The sequence below is a fragment of the Hyperolius riggenbachi genome, chromosome 11 (assembly GCF_040937935.1).
Source record: "Hyperolius riggenbachi isolate aHypRig1 chromosome 11, aHypRig1.pri, whole genome shotgun sequence".
NCBI lineage: Eukaryota > Metazoa > Chordata > Amphibia > Anura > Hyperoliidae > Hyperolius > Hyperolius riggenbachi.
Genome location: NC_090656.1, coordinates 197152468 through 197173310, shown reverse-complemented (window position 1 = coordinate 197173310; position 20843 = coordinate 197152468). Strand labels below are relative to the sequence as shown.

General features: G+C 43.3%; 1 protein-coding gene and 1 non-coding gene across 5 annotated transcripts in view; both read left to right on the top strand.

Annotated features, from left to right (window-relative positions):
- The window catches only part of AGBL2 (AGBL carboxypeptidase 2), a 182489-nt gene that overhangs the window by 48661 nt on the left and 112985 nt on the right, over window positions 1-20843 (top strand). The gene's annotated exons all lie outside the window — the stretch shown is intronic.
- On the top strand, window positions 4867-5030 carry LOC137539324 (U1 spliceosomal RNA). Its single transcript, XR_011025018.1, has one exon. It is a non-coding gene; the product is annotated as a U1 spliceosomal RNA (small nuclear RNA).

The window sequence follows — 20843 nt, the reverse complement described above, 5'->3', positions numbered from 1 at the left end:
TTATAAAAGAAAACATTTATTATGCTGCATTTTGCTTATTATATATATATAAATAATATAAAGTGTTTCCTATACTTGGTCTCTATTTTAAATTGTATTAAATATGGTAAAAACTTCCCAATCCCCTCCCCAAAATAAATTGTATCCTACATAGTAGCCCCTTATGTATAAATAGTGAAATGAAATGTTATTTCTTTAACTTTTGTATCCAGTAGAGCAGCACTTTATATGTAAATAGTGAAAATACATTTTACAAATCTATTTTACTTTTTGATGAAACAGAAGCAGCAAAAAAATGACAAGTTTCTAAACCTTTAGAGGGAAAAAGATATAAAGAATTTAGTTTTACCCTAAACTGAGCTGTAAATGTATAATTTCATATTATTGCAAAACATAATAAAAATAATTTTATAGTAACAATATAGAGGAAATTTAATAGATAGTAAATACATGAGATTTAATATTTCTAAAATCTTTAAGTATTCATTAAATATTAATACATCCCCTATGTATATACTCTGTACAGCGCTGAGGAAGATGGCGCTATATACAGTAGATACTAAATAATAATTATTATTTATAAAGGGCCAATTAATTACATCAATTCAAGATTTTTAAATTCATTTTGCATATCTTACAATTCCCTATAATGATATTGTCCAAAAATACTCAGTGAAACATAATTTTAAAACAAACATAAATCCTGTTCTGTGTGAAAAACTTGCACCTCAGTGCAGAAGTGCGCATTTTATCATGTGCAGCAAAATACACACAATTCTACAATGGCTATCATTCATAAAGCATTTCCGCATGCGGAAATGCTAAAAACAGCTGACTTTACCGACCACTCGGCAAAGTCAGCATTCATAAAGGCTCTTTCCGCATGCAAAAATGACACTACCGAGCAGAGTGATAAATCACCGCCTTGTGCGGTGATTATCGGAACAAATGTAGCAAAATGTTCATTCATGAAGATCACCGCAAGCGTTGTGAGGTCGGGAAGTACCGCTCCCTCTGATGTGGCGATACTAATCTAAGTGAATGGAGACACACAGACCTCCCAGGCAGCTGCAGCAGAGCGGAACACGGAGAAATGTATCAACTCGGCAGCTTCCGTGTCTCCGCCTGCCTACCGCCAGCTTAGCTCCGGGAATCTCCGCACTGCTTTCGCACATGGATACATCTTTATGAATGCCCACCCAGAAGTCTAAAACACCGCCAGCGGTGTTTTTTCCGCATTGATTCCCCTTACCGACAGCCTCTTTATGAATGATACCCTTTGGGTATCATTCATAAACCGACAGCCTCTTTATGAATGATACCCTTTGGGTATCATTCATAAAGAGGCTGTCGGTAAGGGGAATCAATGCGGAAAAACACCGCTGGCGGTGTTTTAGACTTCTGGGTGGGCATTCATAAAAAAGCATCCATGTGCGGAAGCAGTGCGGAGATTCCCCGAACTAGGCTGGCGGTAGGCAGGCGGAGACACGGAAGCTGCCGAGTTGATACATTTCTCCGTGTTCCGCTCTGCTGCAGCTGCCTGGGAGGTCTGTGTGTCTCCATTCACTTGCATTGGTATCGCCACATCAGAGGGAGCGGTACTTCCCGACCTCACACCGCTTGCGGTGATCTTCATGAATGAACATTTTGCTACATTTGTTCCGGTAATCACCGCACAAGGCGGTGATTTATCACTCTGCTCGGTAGTGTCATTTTTGCATGCGGAAAGAGCCTTTATGAATGCTGACTTTGCCGAGTGGTCGGTAAAGTCAGCTGTTTTTAGCATTTCCGCATGCGGAAATGCTTTATGAATGATAGCCAATGTGTGCTCCCTGCCTAAGTGTTTGTAAACTTCTGGCTTCAACTCAATGGGTATCATTCATAAACAGGCTGTCGGTAGTGCGGGAAAACACCGTTCTTCTCCGCAACCGGTAATTAAGACTTCTGGGTGGCCTTTCATAAAGAAGTCTGCCTGTTGCGGAAGAAGTGCGGAGGTTTTCTGGAGGAAGCTGGCGGCAGCGTGGCGGAAGACATGCGGAAACTTAAAAGCTGCCCGATTCCCTCCCTGCGCTGCTCTGTCTGATGCTGCTTGGGAGGTCCCTCCCATTCATTTATATGTATTCCGCCCGCCTATCGCTACTGTCGAGCAAGCGGTATTTTCCTTCCGGATACCGCTTGCTCTAATCTTTATGAATGGATGTGTTTGTTACTTTTTCTAGATTAATCTAGAAAAACTCCGCACAAGGCGGAAATGTATCGCTCTGTCACCTTTTCATGCGGAAAGAGCCTTTATGAATGGGGCTTATGCTGAGTGGTCGGGAAAGTCACCGGTGTTAAGCATTTCCGCATGCGGAAATGCTTTATGAATGATACCCATTATATCCTAAAAACTCAGCATAAGCAGGGAAGCAGACAAACGTCACTGTTGGATGTACAACCAGCTTTAGCCAGCAGAATCCTGCAGCCATCAGTGCTCACAAAGACAAGGTGACCATCACCAGGGATAAAATCACTGAGGAGTATGCAGGTAAAATCTCAACAGACCGTTATTGTAGCAACACAAATAAAAGTAGAAATAATCACTCACATTGTAGATCCTGCACAACAGGACCCATTCCATTAATAAAAACCTTGAAGCACTAAAAGTGCTAATCATACAAATGGTAAATACCTTGAGATGCCCACTCTCTAGTCAGTTCCGACCGGTTTCGGCTTTTCCCGTCCTCAGGGGTCACTAGAGATGTGAGTGATTGTTTCTACTTTAATCTGTGTTGTTATGAAACAATCTATTTAATTGCCACAACTTAGAGGAAGCTCACAAAAATTTTACACATGCAGGCTTTCTGATGTGAAATATATCTGAAAACAGGTACCCAAAGGGTTAAAAAAGACAGCCTTGGTATTCTGGAATTTTATTTTTGTTTGCTCTGCTCTCACTGCTGCTGCTGCTGGGAGGTCTGTCTAATTCGCTTAGCTGTTCTCCGCATGCTTATCGCTACTTCAAAGGGAGCGGTATTCGCCGTGCTGACACCGCTTGCTCTAATCTTTATGAATTGACATATGGTGACATTTGTTAACATAATCACCGCACATGGCGGTAATTTATTGCTCTGCTCAGGAATGTCAGGTTTTCATGCGGAAACAGCCTTTATGAATAAACACTTTGCTAAGTGCTCGGTAAATTCAGCTGTTTTCAGCATTTCCGCATGCGGAAATGCTTTAGGAATGATAGCCATTGTGGATCCTACACAACAGGACCCATTCAATTAATAAAAACATTGAAGCACTAAAAGTGCTAACCATACAAATGGTAAAAACCCACCTTGAGATGCCCACTCTCTAGTCAGTTCCGACCGGTTTCGGCTTTTGGTGTCCTCAGGGGTCACTAGAGATGTGAGTGATTGTTTCTACTTGAATCTGTGTTGTTATGATAAAGCAGAGGTCCCCAAACTTTTTCGGTCAAGGGCTGGGTCAACATACTTCAGACTGCTGGGGGGCCAGAAGATACATAAAATGATGTTGAAAAACATTACATTGATTCTAGGTATTGATTTTCCCCAATCATGCCCAAAGGAGAACTCCCAGCTGCAGTCATTCAGTCATGCGGCGCCCAAGGAACGTCTTTGTGCACTGGACAGTGAAGCATACCCAGGGGACAACCTGCCGTCCAGCTGGACAGCAGTGTCACCTGATGCAGAATTGGGTTGGAAGCCAGCGAATGACTGCTTGCTGGCTTCTACAGTATGTGGGTGGGTGGTGCCAGCACTGCTATTCTATATGCGGGCCGCCGATATTTAAAGGTGCAGTGGGCCACATCTATAAGTTGTACATTTGTGTTTGGGGGTCAGTGAAAAAGCCTCGAGGGCCACATTCGGCATGTGGACCATAGATTAAGGACCACTGTGATAAAGGCTTGTTGAGTACTTACCTGCATACTCATCAGTGCAGTATCCTTAGTGATGGTCACCTGGGCTTTGTGAGCACTGGGGGCTGCAGGATTCTGTATGCTAAAGCTGGTTGTACATCCCACAGTGACGTCTATCTGCTACCCTGCTAGTGCTACGTTTTTAGGATATATTCGTATGATCAATTGTCTGGAATAGAGCGTCTTGGCTGCTGATTTTCTTTAGTGGCATCCGCTGGGGAAGCGTTTGTACTTTGTTCACAGACACTTCAACTCAATATAGTAAATTGATCGATGCTATAAAAATTTGCAGGATGTCTACTATCCATTTGCAGACTGTCTACTTTTAAATCCTATAGATCTTCTGATTTAAAATAAATATGCATGGGTCTTGGCAAACATCAGAAATCTAAATCTCTTGTGACAGAAGCGGTTAAACGTTAACCCCTTTTTTACTGTGTTCATTTTTTTTTATTCTAAATGTGATAGTATTTTATTTTTCCTTATAGTCCTCTAAATTCAGTAAAGATTAAAGCAATGCAATCATTTTCATGTATTTGAGGTGGTTGTGCTTCTTACTGGAGTTCGGGTAATATGAGACAATAGCGGCAGGCAAGCTGCTCGGCTGCAGGAAGAGACACAGAGAGGACTCAGTATCACTCTACAGAGAATGATCCCTCCTCCATAAAAGGAGTTGTGGGCGGCTGCCTGAGTGACATCATTTTATTCAAATAGGTCTGTTGCTACAGTGCATTCTGGGAGTTGTTCTGTTCAGGCTAATTTGGATGTTTAAGGCTAATTTTGTATTCATTGACATCACAGCAGAATTTGCTGCTTTATGAGGATATGAAGTGTGTGGAAAAAGATTTGAGAAAAAATTATATTTTTTCAGAGTCTGAAATTGCTCTCTGTTGAGTAGGGAGTGCCCAAACCAGCAACCTCCTTGTGTAGGATTCCAACTCATACTTACCTGGCAGGGGAGACACCATGATCACGAAGGTGGTTCTCCCAGGGTGAGGCTCATCCATTGCACTCCGGGTGGGTTGACCCCTGCGATTTCCCCAAATGCGGGAAACTCGACTGCATAATTTGTGGTAGTGGGGGACTGCGTTCGCGCTTTCCCCTGATAATGCTTGGTTAATATCAGAACAAATAAGTGTGATAATTTTAAGGATTGGGTGTTATAGGAAATGCATCATAGTTTTCAATTTATGTCATTTATAAAAGAAAACAATTATTATGCTACATTTTGCTTATTATATATTTAAATAATATAAACTGTTTCCTATACTTGGTCTCTATTTTAAATTGTATTAAAGCGGAATATAACCCTGCATTTCAACTTTGCTCTAAAACATTATTTACAGTATATTATATGCAACCTTTTTTTTTTTTACTAGACCAGCATTGAAAGGGTTACACAGTGCTTTAAAGTTCCTGGAGATTTCTGCAGACGCATCCGAAGCTGACATAGATACATTTTGTTTACATAAATGTATCTAAGTATTGAATGTGACTCATCTCTCTGACTGAGAAGGAGTTGGAGGACAGCCAAAGAGTGTGTAACATTTCTCAATAGATACATATAACTAAATAGAATGTAACAATCTGAACTTCTGCATATCCCTCCACGGAACTTTAAACCTCTGTGTTTAACCCTTCCAATGCTGGTCTAGTAAAAAAAAATGCTTTTTGCATATAATATGCTGTAAATAATGTTTTAGAGCAAAGTTGAAATGCAGGGTTATATTCCTCTTTAAATATGGTAAAAACTCCCCTCCCCAAAATAAATTGTATCCTACATAGGCTATCATTCATAAAGCATTTCCGCATGCGGAAATGCTAAAAACAGCTGACCACTCGGCAAAGTCAGCATTCATAAAGGCTCTTTCCGCATGCAAAAATGACACTACCGAGCAGAGTGATAAATCACCGCCTTGTGCGGTGATTATCGGAACAAATGTAGCAAAATGTTCATTCATGAAGATCACCGCAAGCAGTGTCAGGTCGGGAAGTTCCGCTCCCTCTGATGTGGCGATACCAATGCAAGTGAATGGAGACACACAGACCTCCCAGGCAGCTGCAGCAGAGCGGAACACGGAGAAATGTATCAACTCGGCAGCTTCCGTGTCTCCGCAAGCCTACCGCCTGCCTAGTTCGGGGAATCTCCGCACTGCTTCCGCACATGGATACTTTTTTATGAATGCCCACCCAGAAGTCTAAAACACCGCCAGCGGTGTTTGTCCGCATTGATTCCCCTTACCGACAGCCTCTTTATGAATGATACCCATAGTAGCCCCATATGTATTAATAGTGAAATGAAATGTTATTTCTTTAACTTTTGTATCCAGTAGAGCAGCACTTTATATGTAAATAGTGAAAATATATTTTACAAATCTATTTTACTTTTTGATGAAACAGAAGCAGCAAAAAAATTGACAAGTTTCTAAACCTTTAGAGGGAAAAAAATATAAAGAATTTAGTTTTTCCCTAAACTGAGCTAAAAATGTATAATTTCATATTACTGCAAAACATAATAAAAATAATTTTATAGTAACAATATAAAGGGGATTTAATATATAGTAAATACATGAGATGTAATATTTCTAAAATCTTTACGTATTCATTAAATATGAATACATCTCCTATGTATATACTCTGTACAGCGCTGTGGAAGATGGAGCAATATACAGTAGATACTAAATAATAATTATTTATAAAGCGCCAATTAAATAAATCAATTCAAGATTTATAAATTAGTTTTGCATATCTTACGATTCCCTATAAGGATATTGTCCAAAAATACTCAGTGAAACATAATTTTAAAACAAACATAAATCCTGTTCTGTCTGAAAAACTTGCACCTCAGTGCAGAAGTGCGCATTTTATCATGTGCAGCAAAATACACACAATTCTACAATGGCTGGGGGGCGTGACCGGAAGCCGGCAAGAATGGCTGCTTAGAAAGAGAGCTCCGGGGAGACAAGCGCCTTTCGCTGAAATACAGTAGCTTAAACTGACCGGTGGCGATGGTAAAGGAGAAGGACAAGCAGGGGAAACAGGCTGGAGGTCAGAAAGACACTTCTCCAAAGCAGACACAGAGAGGCATCCCGGAAATTTTCAAGCCGCAGAAAGCCGCCACGGGAGCTAACACGAGAAGCAAGATGGCGCCCGAGCCTGAAAGCACACCCAAAGATGCAATGGCGGCAAGTGATACAGGGAGCGGAGGCAGCGGAGGATCGCAACCAACCGCTAAGGTACTAACCCTTGGAGACCTGAATACAGTTGCGGGGGAATTAAAGTCAGCATTTGAGGCAGCAGTAGATTCCGTTAGGGGTGACATCCACACACTAACCGAGAAGGTGGAAGCAATATCTAGCACCACTAAGGCCCAAGCAGGTGATATCAAGCGGCTGAAAAAGCAGTCCTCTAAACAAGACTTTCAGCTTCAGCAAGCCTTCCGTATTATGGAAGACCTAGATAACCGCGGAAGAAGAAACAACCTTAGAGTAAAGGGATTGCCTGAGTCAGTCCAGCCTGCGCAGCTTACAGAGGCGCTACAATCACTCTTCAATAACCTACTCGAGAAGGAAGCAGACTCTGCCATAGAATTTGTGCGTTTACACAGAGCACTGAAACAGAGAGGCAGTGAGTCAGACCCTCCGAGAGATGTTATCTGCTGCCTGGCATCGTTTCCCCTGAAGGAAGAAATTGTGAAGGCTGCAAGATCTCAAGAGAAGATCTTCTTTAATGAAGCCGAGGTGACTATATTCCAAGACCTGTCGCCTATCACCCTCAGGCAGAGATGGACCCTGAAGCCACTTCTAAAGCTGCTACGAGATAAAGGAATAGTTTATAGATGGCGATTCCCTTTTGGTCTTAGTGCCCTGTATCAAGAGAGGTGGCATACGTTGCAAACACCAGAAGAACTGGAATCTTTCTGTGACGTACTACAAATCAAGGCTCCTGTCCTGAAAGAATGGAAGTCGGAGTTTGGCACTTCATCACCTTGGCTGAGATCTGGGGAACCCAGTAGGTTTGGAAATACAAACAAGCAAAAGGGCGGCCGGGACAAGGAAAGAAAATCATACAGACAAGAGAGACAAAGGAGCCCTCGCACATCGGATGACTCTTCCGCAAACTCTTCTCAAGAGGACAGCTAAGTACATGGGGTTTTTTTTTTTTCCTTTTTCTCGTGTATTTTTGGTCTCTTTTTTCCCTTTATTTTTCTGTTTTTGAAAGAGACTAATGTTGCCCCGTTATGACTCTCTTCTTACGCCCTTAGTTTACATTCCCCAAGTTCTACCAGCCCAGGGGTCCCAGTCATGGTAGGAGGGAGGGAACTGGATTGTATACGTTTTTTCAAATTTCCCCCTGCACGCTAAGACACTTGTTCTGTGCGGTTCGTTTTGGACAAATGGGAAGCTGAAGCCGCCCCATGGTCACTGGTATAGTGCCTACACACAGAAAACTACACGTTCACAATAGCCCTTTAAAGGAACTCATCTTCTCTGGGGCTTGCCTTGATTTTAGGGGGCATGTCCTCAGTGGATATCGTTCTGAGCCATATTAGACATTCTTATTACAGCGTATTAAGTTAAGAACTCCACGGAATCCAGACACTGCCAACGGACTGTCAGTTTTAATAGTTTACCTAGGGTTGATATTCTGTTGGAGAAAAGTTAACTCACTCGTACCTGCAATGCCTTAACCCCCCTTTTCTTTCCCACAGCGGTAGAATTGCTCAAAATGTTGCAATGCACTATATGTTATTCTATGCAGCCCATGCTTGATAAGTTTGTCTCCTCTCTCCCTATGAAAAGGTGATAATGATTCATTATTGCTACATAATAGATTGTGGGAGGAGAGGGGTTTCGCAAAGCTTACGCTATACTATAGCTCATAAGACCCCGTAATAGGTCCACTATAGTGCGGAAAAGAAGGAGGGAATAAACTGAAGTCAACTTTATGACAATCCCTATACAGTAGCCTTAGATAAGCAAGCCCGGTATTTCATAAGTCTCACTGAAGAACCGATGCCTCTCATGAGGGCTAAATATTTTGTCCCTAGTAGGCCCCACAGGGCTCGAATATGGCCTCTAAAGAACTCCCTCATAACCCACTGATCCATAGCCGCATCACCTAAGGCAGCTATTTAATAGAAAGTAAGCTACATTAATGTGCTATATAAGAAGACTCTTGTCTCCCCATAGTGCTATATGCAAAACTAATAACTACATTTACATATCACAGCATAGAATATCAACTTCTACATAATACGTAGGAGTAGATAAGTCTCTTTCTCCACCCCCCAACCCAAGCCACGTCACAACCGTGTGACGCTGACACATCCTCACAGAATACTTGTAGAGGTGTTAGATCTCCTCTACTCTGTTTAAACACCAACCAGAAGTTAAGTAATCGCTGTAGGCTGGTTTGTGAGCATTTAACTCCACAGGATAGAGCTCTGACTCACGAGAGGAGCCGTATCCATAAGCGCTGAGTGGCCTCATCACGGCATACGACCCCCCATAAACTCATAGCACTACTTTGTGAGAAATGGCCAAAAATAAAATAGCGATACTATCGCTAAATACGCAGGGACTGAACTCCCCGTATAAAACAAAATGGGTACTAACTGAAGCACATAGACTCCGCTGTGAAATTTTACTTTTACAAGAGACCCATTTTCTAAGGTCCAAAACGCCCAGCCTAAGAGATAACAAATTTCCTATAGTGTATAACGCAACAGCTTCTGATGGAAAAGTTAAGGGCGTTTCAATAGTGATGTCTAGAAAGGTCTCCTGGGTGCTGCAGGACAGCAGGTTGGATGAGGAGGGAAGGTACATTTTTGTTAAGGGTCTTCTTCATGGTGTCCCAGTTACTATTGGTAACATCTACGCCCCAAATAAAGGCCAGGCCACGTTTATAACTGAGGTTACCGACGTTCTGCTCCCATTCACGCAGGGAATGCTTATACTGGGAGGAGATTTTAATGTAGCACTGAACCCATCTCTTGACACATCAGATGGCAGATCCTCCACGAGATATAAGATCCTGAACAGGATCAAGCAGAACTTGGCACTGTTGAGGCTGGTTGACACGTGGAGATCTAGCCATCCCTCTGAACGTGATTTTACCTTCTGGTCTGCCTTGCATGAGAAATCGACCAGGATCGATTATATATTCTTATCACAACAAGATCTGTCAAGGTTTGTTTGTGCACGGATTGATACACGCACGAGATCTGATCATGCACCAGTAGTACTAACAATTGAATTAGGCAAGAAACAAGACAGAACCTTCATATGGAGATTCCCGTCCCATTTGTTAACAGACGCTGAAGTCCTTTCAAAACTTAAGAAAGAACTGACAGCATTCTTCGCTACCAACAAGACACCGGACGTCAGTAGGACGTCGGTTTGGCTAGCACACAAATGCACGATAAGGGGATTCTTGCTTGGAGAGCAGGCCAGGCTCAGAAAGGAAAAAGGGAAAGAGATGGAAGCCCTCTTTGAGGAGCTGCGTAAATTAGAATTACTCTCAAAAACCAATGCCACACAGACTAATATAACCAAAATAAAGGACGTCAGAACTCGCATTAATAAAATAATGGATAGACGCTTTCAGACGGAATTCACTTTAAGAACAGGTATATTTTACGAAGCAGGTAATAAACCTGGAAAATATCTAGCCAGAGCCCTTAGAGAAAAACAAATAGGAGGAGATATCAAGGCTATCCGCAACAAAACAGGGACACTACTACACAAAACAACTGACATAGCAAACAGATTCGTGGAGTTTTACTCAGACCTCTACTCCCTAAAACCTGAGACCAACTCACCTGAAGCAGTAGCGGACAGACTTCAGAAAATACGCCAATTTTTGACTACCTCAGGGATGCCCAAAATTGATCCTCAGATGGTTGAAGAGTGGGGAGACTCTTTCCATGAGGATGAGATACTAACAGCCATAAAATCCCTCAAACCAAATAAAAGTCCGGGACCTGACGGATTCTCGGGGGCCTATTATAAGGCCTTTAAGAACGAGCTTCTACCACATCTGACTGAACTATTTAACGAAATTTCAAATGATACACCTCTTCCAACAGAAATGCAGGCGGCCCATATCACGATTATACCTAAAAAAGGGAAAGACGATACGAGCTGTTCCAATTATAGACCGATCTCCTTGCTGAACGTAGACACAAAACTGTTCAGTAAGGTCATTGCAAATCGTCTAATTCAAATTATACCCTCGTTAATAGGAAAGGATCAGGTGGGGTTTGTCCCTGGAAGAGAAGCCAGGGACAACACTACTAAAGCAATCACTCTGATAGAGTTCATGACAAAGCGAAAGGTCGAGGGCCTTCTCCTCTCGGTTGATGCGGAGAAGGCCTTCGACAGAGTAGCCTGGGACTTTATGGAAGAAGTGTTAAATTTCATTGAGGTAGGGGACCACTTGAAGCAAAAAATTTTGTCATTATACTCTACTCCCAGGGCGCAAATAAAAGTAAATGGGAGTTTATCCAACTCCTTCCCGCTTAACAACGGCACACGCCAAGGATGCCCCTTATCGCCCCTAATATTTATTTTAACCCTGGAGCCCTTCATTAGACATATCAATCTGCACACCTCCATCCAGGGAGTGACAGTAGGTAACTTATGCTTTAAAATTGCTGCTTATGCAGATGATGTCCTTCTGTTTCTGACAAATCCTGAATCCTCCTTAAAAACTGCTTTACAGATTTTTAATACTTATGAAACACTGTCTAATTTCAAAGTGAACCTCACCAAATCCGAGATTCTTAACATCACAATTCCGAATGAGGAGGCTCTGAGACTTAAACAGTCCATGCCCTTTAAGTGGAACATGGGATCGATCACATACCTAGGCATCAAACTCTCTAGAGATACTGGCTTGCTCTTCAGGCAGAATTTCCTAGATATTCAGAATAAGATTTTCATAGACCTTAAGAAATGGGAGGGACTTACCATGTCATGGTTCGGGCGGATAGCCGTGGTGAAAATGAACATACTTCCACGCCTACTTTACATGCTACAGGCTATACCTATCCTTCTGCCCAAACAATTCTTAAAAGAGATTCAACGCAGGGTGGGAGTGTTTATTTGGAACAAAACCGCACCACGTGTAAATAGACATATATTATTCCTCCCTAAACAAAAAGGGGCGTGGCACTACCAAATTTTGAGAGATATCATATGGCGTGCATTCTTACCAGGATCATTGATTGGTCATGTCATAAAGGAGCAAAATTGTGGGTGGATCTAGACGAACAAATTTTAGGTCACTCCGTACGATGCATCCCATGGATTCCCAATCCTGTAGCTAAAAACTGCATACGTGAATTCTCACTCATTAATAGTATGATAACAACCTTCCAGACGGCCTGCAAAAGGCTTAAACTATCATCAGTAAAGAGTCCACTGACCAGTCTTACCCATAACCTGGATTTTGGACCAGGTATTTCGGGTCCATTTCTTAATACGCAGGACATCAATAGTGAATATAAAATATGTCAATTCATAGATAAAGGCAAGATTAGCGACACATTTCAGAACTTCAAGATCCCCCCTTGGCCCTTACGTCAAATTCACTCATACATTAGCAACAGCTCGAATAAACAGCAGTTCTGTAGACCCCTGTCGGGATTTGAAGAAATATGTCAGGCAGGAAATGAAGTGCCTCATACAGTGTCTCTAATGTATAAAGCCTTAGAAAACTTAAATCACGAAACGCCCTTGCCATTCACTGACAAATGGGAAAAAGGGGAGGGAGACGAAGTGGGAGAGGTGGATTGGGAAAACATTTTTATACTCACCCATAAACGCTCAATCAATTCCTCAATTCAAGAAGCCAACTATAAGATTCTCACCAGATGGCACAAAACGCCAGTGGCTTTAAACAAAATAATCCCAAATTATCCCACAAAATGTTGGCGATGTGATTCCCTACAGGCCACATACGAGCATATATGGTGGGACTGTCCCAAAATATTGAGATTTTGGAAATTAATACATACATGGGCAGGGAAAATCTCCTCATTCCAGGTTCCATTTAGTAAGTGGGCCTTACTTCTTCATCATAATGACATGTCCATCAAGACGTATAAGAACTCCCTCCTGATCCACCTTCTCAATGCAGCTAAAACCCTTGTCCCCAGGTGGTGGAAATCGGATAAAATACCATCCATGAAGGAATGGCTAGCGAAAGTAGACTTCATTTACTACATGGAGGAGCTCAGAGCAATTAAACTTGATAGAATCCATAAGTTTGCCATCACCTGGGCACAATGGGTAGATTTCAAAACCACGGAAGAGTACCTTTCTCTACAAGCGTTCTCCTAAAAAGGCCGTAGTAATGAGTACATTGGGGAGTCAATGCCATTGTCAATTGTGCTGAGCACAACAGACTCAAACCTGCGCTTATTCATAGAATCTGTGGAGTATTAACCTTCCTATCCAAACAATCTACCCACAACCTTCTATGTTGGTGTCATACTCATACAATGCATATACTACTAGGTAGCCTTCTCTAGATTTGTTTTAAACATTTGCTATAATAGTTTTTGATGCAAGTTGCATATTCCTTTAAGAAGTTGATATATAATTCATAAGTGTATTCGTGATAAGGCTTGTTGATAAGCTTTATGATTAGCAATGTGGAAAAATTGTGTTTCACTGACAGTATCTTCATGTTGTAAATACAAAAGATTTATGTGAACTGTATTTCTACTTTAATATATTGATTCAAATAAACACCCTTTTGAAAAAAAAAAAAAAAAAAAAAAAAAATTCTACAATGGCTATCATTCATAAAATTGTTGTCTGTAACAAAAATCCGTGCGGGAAAATACCGCTGTAGGTATTTCAGCCTTTTGGGTGGTCATTCATAAAAATGTTTCTAGTTGCGATAGGAGTGCGGAGATATCCCGCTGTAGGCTAGCGTTAGGCTGTTGGTAGGCATGCGGAAACAGGAGAAGCTGGCCGAGTCCCTCCGTGCGGTGTTCTCTCTGCTGCTGCTTGGGAGGTCTGTCCCATTCACTTACATGTACTCCGCATGCTTATCCCTACATCCAGGGGAGCGGTAATCCCCGTCCGCATACCGCTTGCGTTAATTTTTATGAATTTACATTTTGTTACATTTCCATATAGAATCACTGCACAATGGGTAATTTATCGCTCTGCTCGGGAAAGTCAGCTTCGCATACGGAAACAGCCTTTATAAATACACATTTTGCTCAGTACTCGGTAAAGTCGGCTGTTTTTAGCATTTCCGCATGCGGGAACGCTTTATGAATGATAGCCTATGGCTATCATTCATAAAGGACCAGTCGGTAGTGCGGGAAAACACCGTTCTTCTCCGCAACCGGTACTTAAGACTTCTGGGTGGTCATTCATAAAGAAGTTGCCTGTTGCGATACAAGTGCGGAGGTTTTCTGGAGGAAGCTGGCGGTAGCGTGGCGGAAGACATGCGGAAACATAAAAGCTGCCCGATTCCCTCCGTGCGCTCCTCTGTCTGATGCTGCTTGGGAGGTCCGTCCCATTCATTTACATGTAATCCGCCCGCCTATCGCTACTGTCGAGCAAGCGGTATTTTCCTTCCGCATACCGCTTGCTCTAATCTTTATGAATGGATGTGTTTGTTACTTTTTCTAGATTAATCTAGAAAAACTCCGCACAAGGCGGAAATGTATCGCTCTGCTCGGTAGTGTCATTTTTTCATGCGGAAAGAGCCTTTATGAATGCTGACTTTGCCGAGTGTTCGGTAAAGTCAGCTGTTTTATGCATTTCCGCATGCGGAAATGCTTTATGAATGATAGCCTATGTGTGCTCCCTGCCTAAGTGTTTGTAAACTTCTGTCTTCAACTCAATGGGCTCTATTCATAAAAAAGTTGTGGCGAAAAAACTCCTGGAGGGAAAATACCGCAGCGGTATTTTACACTTCTGGGTGGTCATTCAAAAAAATCTTGCCAGCTGCGATGCAAGTGCGGAGATCTCCCGCTGAAAGCTGGCGGTAAGCTGTCGGAAGGCATGCGGAAACACTTCAGCCGGCAGAGTCCCTCCGTGCACTGCTCTCTCTGGGAGGTCTGTCTCATTCACTTGTATGTAATCCGCAAAATCAGAGGAAGCGGTATTTCCCGTCCACATACCGCTTCCTCTAAACTTCATGAATGGCCATTTTGTTACTTTTTTCTAGATAAATCTAGAAAAACACTGGAGAAGGCGGAAATTACTCGCTCTGCTGGGGGATTGTAGATTTTCATGCGGGAACAGTTTTTATGAATGCCCACTTTGCTAAATGGACGGGAAAATCCGCTGTTTTGAGCGGAAAACTTGCGGTAACCTTTTATGAATAGAGCCCAATATATCCTAAAAACTCAGCATAAGCAGGGAAGCAGACACACTTCACTGTTGGATGTACAGCCAGCTTTAGCCAGCAGAATCCTGCAGCCATCAGTGCTCACAAAGACAAGGTGACCATCACCAGGGATAAAATCACTGAGGAGTATGCAGGTAAAAACTCAACAGACCTTTATTGTGACAACACAAATAAAAGTAGAAATAATCACTCACATTGGCTATCATTCATAAAAGCAGTGCTGTAAAAAAAATCTGTGCGGGAAAATACCGCATTCAGTAGTTTACACTTCTGTGTGCTCATTCATAAAAATGTTTACAGTTGCGATACAAGTTCGGTATTTTCCCTGAACTAGGCAGGCCGTAGGCTGGCGGTATGTTTGTGTAACATGAGAAGCTGCGGAGTTGATACATTTTCTCCTCCACAGACAACGTTACTACAGAAGAGGCAGCCCCAGCATCCCTTTACACGTGCATTTTTTAAAAACGGCCTCTCCTTGCCTGAATCTGCCGGAATCTGTCTATTAGTCTTTCTAAATCTAAACAATCTATTTAATTGCCACAACTTAGAGGAAGCTCACAAAAATTTTACACATGCAGGCTTTCTGATGTGAAATATATCTGAAAACAGGTACCCAAAGGGTTAAAAAAGACAGCCTTGGTATTCTGGAATTTTATTTTTGTTTGCTCTGCTCTCGCTGCTGCTGCTGGGAGGTCTGTCTAATTCGCTTAGCTGTTCTCCGCATGCTTATCGCTACTTCAAAGGGAGCAGTATTCGCCGTGCTGACACCGCTTGCTATAATCTTTATGAATTGACATATGGTGACATTTGTTAACATAATCACCGCACATGGCAGTAATTTATTGCTCTGCTCAGGAATGTCAGGTTTTCTTTTTTTTTCACAAAATTTTGTTATTGTTTTCAATATAAAAGTAAACAGATCCATATAAACATATCTGAAATATACAACTGCATTGAAATGTGCACAACATAAGGTACATATCTTTGTCATAAAATTATCATAGGTGTCAGTGGCACAAGGCATCACTCACTAACACCTCAAGACAGTCGACAAATAGCTAGACATCCAACAATATGACAGTGGCCGCCATTCAGTTTTGGCGGTCTGGTAGCACTCGACTAAAGGTACCCTATTTTGGGTAAACAGCCTGGGGGTTGTTTGGGCTGGTAGCTCGGATTGAAGGGAATTAGTCCCAGACTCTATTGGTCTCCTAGCTGCAGGGCTTCAGGAACTGTTGGGTAAATGGGACAGAACCATTTATAGAGAGAAGAGAGTAAGAGAAGGGAATTGGAAAGGAGGAGATTAGGGAAGGGGGAACCGTTCGCTGCTCCGTCACCACCCCACCTGCCCTTTCCCTACAGTATGGGAGCGAGGGTCAAACATTAGTGAGGGAGGCTGGGAGCCAATGGGTATCATTCATAAAGCATTTCCGCATGCGGAAATGCTAAAAACAGCTGACTTTACCGACCACTCGGCAAAGTCAGCATTCATAAAGGCTCTTTCCGCATGAAAAAAAGACATACCGAGCAGAGTGATAAATCACCGCCTTGTGCGGTGATTAACGGAACAAATGTAGCAAAATGTTAATTCATAAAGAATACCGCCAGTGGTGTCAGGTCGGAAAGTCCCGCTCCCTCTGATGTGGCGATACCAATGCAAGTGAATGGAGACACACAGACCTCCCAGGCAGCTGCAGCAGAGCGGAACACGGAGAAATGTATCAACTCGGCAGCTTCCGTGTCTCCGCCTGCCTACCGCCTGCCTACCGCCAGCCTAGTTCGGGGAATCTCCGCACTGCCACCGCACCTACACACTTCTTTATGAATGCCCACCCAGAAGTCTAAAGTACCGGTTGCGGAGAAGAACGGTGTTTTCCCGCACTACCGACAGCCTCTTTATGAATGATACCCAATGTGAGTATTGGGAAAAGTATGGCTTCCATACCTTTTCAAATTGCCGGAGCGAATCATCTAGAATAGCTTTCATCTTCTCGAAACAGAGCGCATGACTAAGTTTAGTTTTAAATGAGCTAAAGGGAAGTGCGGGGGTCCTCCAGGAGCCCGCTATCACTCTTTTTGCGGCGAGGCAAATATGTATTAGTAGTTTATGTTGAAATCTTGTGAGATCAGGAGGCCTAATACCTAGGAGGGCTACCTCTGGTAGCTTCGGAACCTGCGCTCGGATGGTAGTGTAGATCACTTGGTAAACTCTGATCCAGAGCCTGCGAACTTTCGGGCAAGACCACCACACGTGTGTAAAGGTGCCCCGCTGACCGCATCCTCTGAAGCATAACCCTTTGTTAGTTGGGCAGAATTTCTCGAGACGATCTGGGGTCATATACCAGCGTAGGAGTACTTTATATTGGGTCTCTACTAGGGAGGAGCTTATAGAAAGGCTAGGTGTGCCTCTCCATACCTGCCGAAGGTCTTCTATATCGAAGGTATTAAGATCTTTTTCCCATCTCAAGATATATTGAGGTTTAGGCAAATTGTAAGGTGATATAGCGTTTTTATATAGTTGTGAAATGAGGCCTGGGGAGCCCGGATTGGCAGTGCATATGTGTTCAAACCATGTTCTGGTAAGAAGCGATTTGCAAGATTTAATATGCTTATTTATAAAATGGGAAATTTGGAGGAAGCGAAAGAGCTCTGTGTCTGGCAATTGCTTATGTTCTTTAAGGGAGGAGAGTGTTTTAAGGGTTACATCGTTCACTAAGCTATAGATTGTCGTTAAACCTTTTAGCCGCCACCATTTAAAAGTGGATGGACTGTGTAATCCTGGGAGAAAGTTTGGGTGGCCTAAGAAAGATAGCAATGGTAGGTGCGATGAGATAAGCCTATCTCTAGTCTTAGCTTGACTCCAGACGCGTAATGAGTGCAAAATTATTGGGTGCTTGATGGTTTTGTATTGAGCGGGTGTGAGCCAGAGCAGATTATTAGTTGCTATAGGTGCACATAGGGAGCTTTCTATTTCGCATCATATTGGGATATGTCTTTCTTCGTGCCACATAGTTAATTGTGCGATTTGGGCTGCCTTGTAATAGACTGATAAGTTGGGTACTCCTAAGCCACCATCCGAGCGCATTCTATATAGAGTCTCGCGGGAGACGCTGGGGCCTGTACTCTTCCAGATGAAAGCAAGCAGTGCTGCTTGCGCTCTTTTGAGGAAGAGGGAGGGTATAGAGATTGGTAGAACTCTGAATGCATACAGAAACTTTGGCAAAATGGTCATTTTGAGCGCCGTTATCCGACCCAGCCACGAGATTGCGTATCGTTTCCAACACTCCATCAACTGCGTTACTCCTGCTAGTAGCCCTGGATAATTAGCTTCAAAAAGGGTAGTGTAAGACTTAGTTAGGAAGATCCCCAAGTATTTTAGTTTTTGAGGTTCCCATTTAAAGTCAAAGGAGTTCTGTAACTCTTGCACGACTTTCGTGGGTAGAGTGATATTTAGCGCTTTGGATTTAAGGCTGTTTATTTTTAGACCAGATATGTCTTCAAAGGTCATTAGGACGTCTGCTAAAGTGGTTAAGGATTCGCTTGGCTGTGTTAGGGTTAAGATGACATCATCTGCATACATACATAACTTGTGATACCTACCTGCCAACTCTTCATGATGGTTTATTAGAAGGGCCAGGGGTTCCATAATGAGCGCGAATAGCTGCGGGGATAAGGGGCAGCCTTGGCGGGTGCCCCTGCCGATGGGAAATGTGGCGGATTTGAATCCATTATATTTAACAAAAGCGCTGGGGGAGGAGTAAAGTGCCCCGAGCCAGTTGAGAAAATTAGGGCCAAAGCCCCAAATGGTCAGTAATTCAAGTAGGTACTCCCATGACACCGTATCAAAAGCCTTTTGTATGTCGAGTGACAGTAGCATCATGGGAGTACCCGCTGTCGTTGCCGAAGATATCAGGTGTATAAGTCTTCTTATATTATCGCTGGCTTGGCGGTGCGGCATGAACCCCACTTGATCTCGCCCAATTAAATCCCCGATACCTTCGCTGAGCCTAGTGGCCAATATTTTAGCTAGAATTTTGATATCGTTGTTCAATAGAGAGATGGGCCTATAATTTGTCCATAGCGAGTGATCCGAGTCCGGATCCGAGCCAGCAATGACTCTGGACCGGGTCTCTCTTCGCGTAATAATTTTTTAAACGCCCTGGTCAGCGGGGCAGCGAGGATATCTGCGTATTTTTTATAGTATAGGGCGGGGAAGCCGTCAGGGCCTGGGGCTTTGTTTATTTTAGAGGTGTGTATGGCGTGTAGGACTTCTTTAGGGGTAATAGCTAAGTCAAGCATTTGTTTAAAGTTTTCGTCGATAGCGGGCAAGGGTAGATTGTTCAAAGTGTTACGGAGTAGAGTTGAGTTGGTCGTCGTGGATTGTTTATATAATTTGGTTAAGCCCTTATGGAAGACGGCAACTATTTTCTGGGGATTACAGGTGTGTGCGCCATTACCTATGTTTAAATTGATTGGCTTATAAGTTGGGTCTGGTCGTTTGAGGCGGCGAGCGAACATAGAGGATGGCTTGTTACAGTTTACGGTCAGTCTATATTTGCTCCATCTAAGATGCCTTTCAGCTCTGCTAGTGAGAAAAATGTTTAAGGCTTCCTCTGCTCTAAATCTAGCCTGCTTGTTTGCGGGGGAGGGATTACTGCTGAAGTTTTCTTCTGCTTCTATATAAGTTTGCTCTAGCGAGGCTAGTTCTTGTGTATGCTTCTTTTTCCTGTAAGCTGCAAGGGCTATAAAGTGTCCCCGAAGCACTGCCTTATGTGCTTCCCAGATAATATAATCCGGAACTTCCTTGTCGCTCGGGTTGAGCTTAAAATAATCCTTTATGTGAGACTCTATTGTGGCTGCAGTGGCTGGGTCGGATAACAGCGACCGATTGAGCGTCCATCGTGGTTCGGTTGGCTTGATAATTAGTGAGGAGAGGGAGATGACGATTGCTTTATGGTCGGACCAGGGGATGGGATGAAGTTCAGCTTTGGTGAGATTGGTGAGGAATTTAGTGTATATGTTACGGCCAGAACCCGAAGTTTGGCCAGAACTAGAAGTGGCCGGCCACTTCGGGTTCTGGCCGGCCAATGTGCGAACTGGCCGCTGCGCTGCGGCCAATGTGAGAAATGCAACAATTCCTGTAAGGTTAATGGGATGTTGTGGCCGCAGCGCAGCGGGCAAATGTATCACACATCTTTTACTTTATTCAATGACATTAAGCCGCCCGGCTTTTTCTCTGCCTCTCTCCTCCCCCCCCCCCGCCTCTCTCTCCTCCCCCCGCCTCTCTCTCTTCCTTCTCTTATGGGCAGCCGGGCGGGGGACACGCGTGTCCCTCCGGAGTCGTTCGTCGCGGCAGGGGAATCCTGCCGTTCTTGCAGAGCGGGTGCTGGCAGAAGCGATGTCTGCAGCCTCCCCGCTCTGCTCTCCTGCCGCGACGAACGACTCTCCTGGACACGCGTGTCCCCCGCCCGGCTGCCCATAAGAGAAGGAAGAGAGAGAGGCGAGGGGAGGAGAGAGAGGCGAGGGGAAGAGAGAA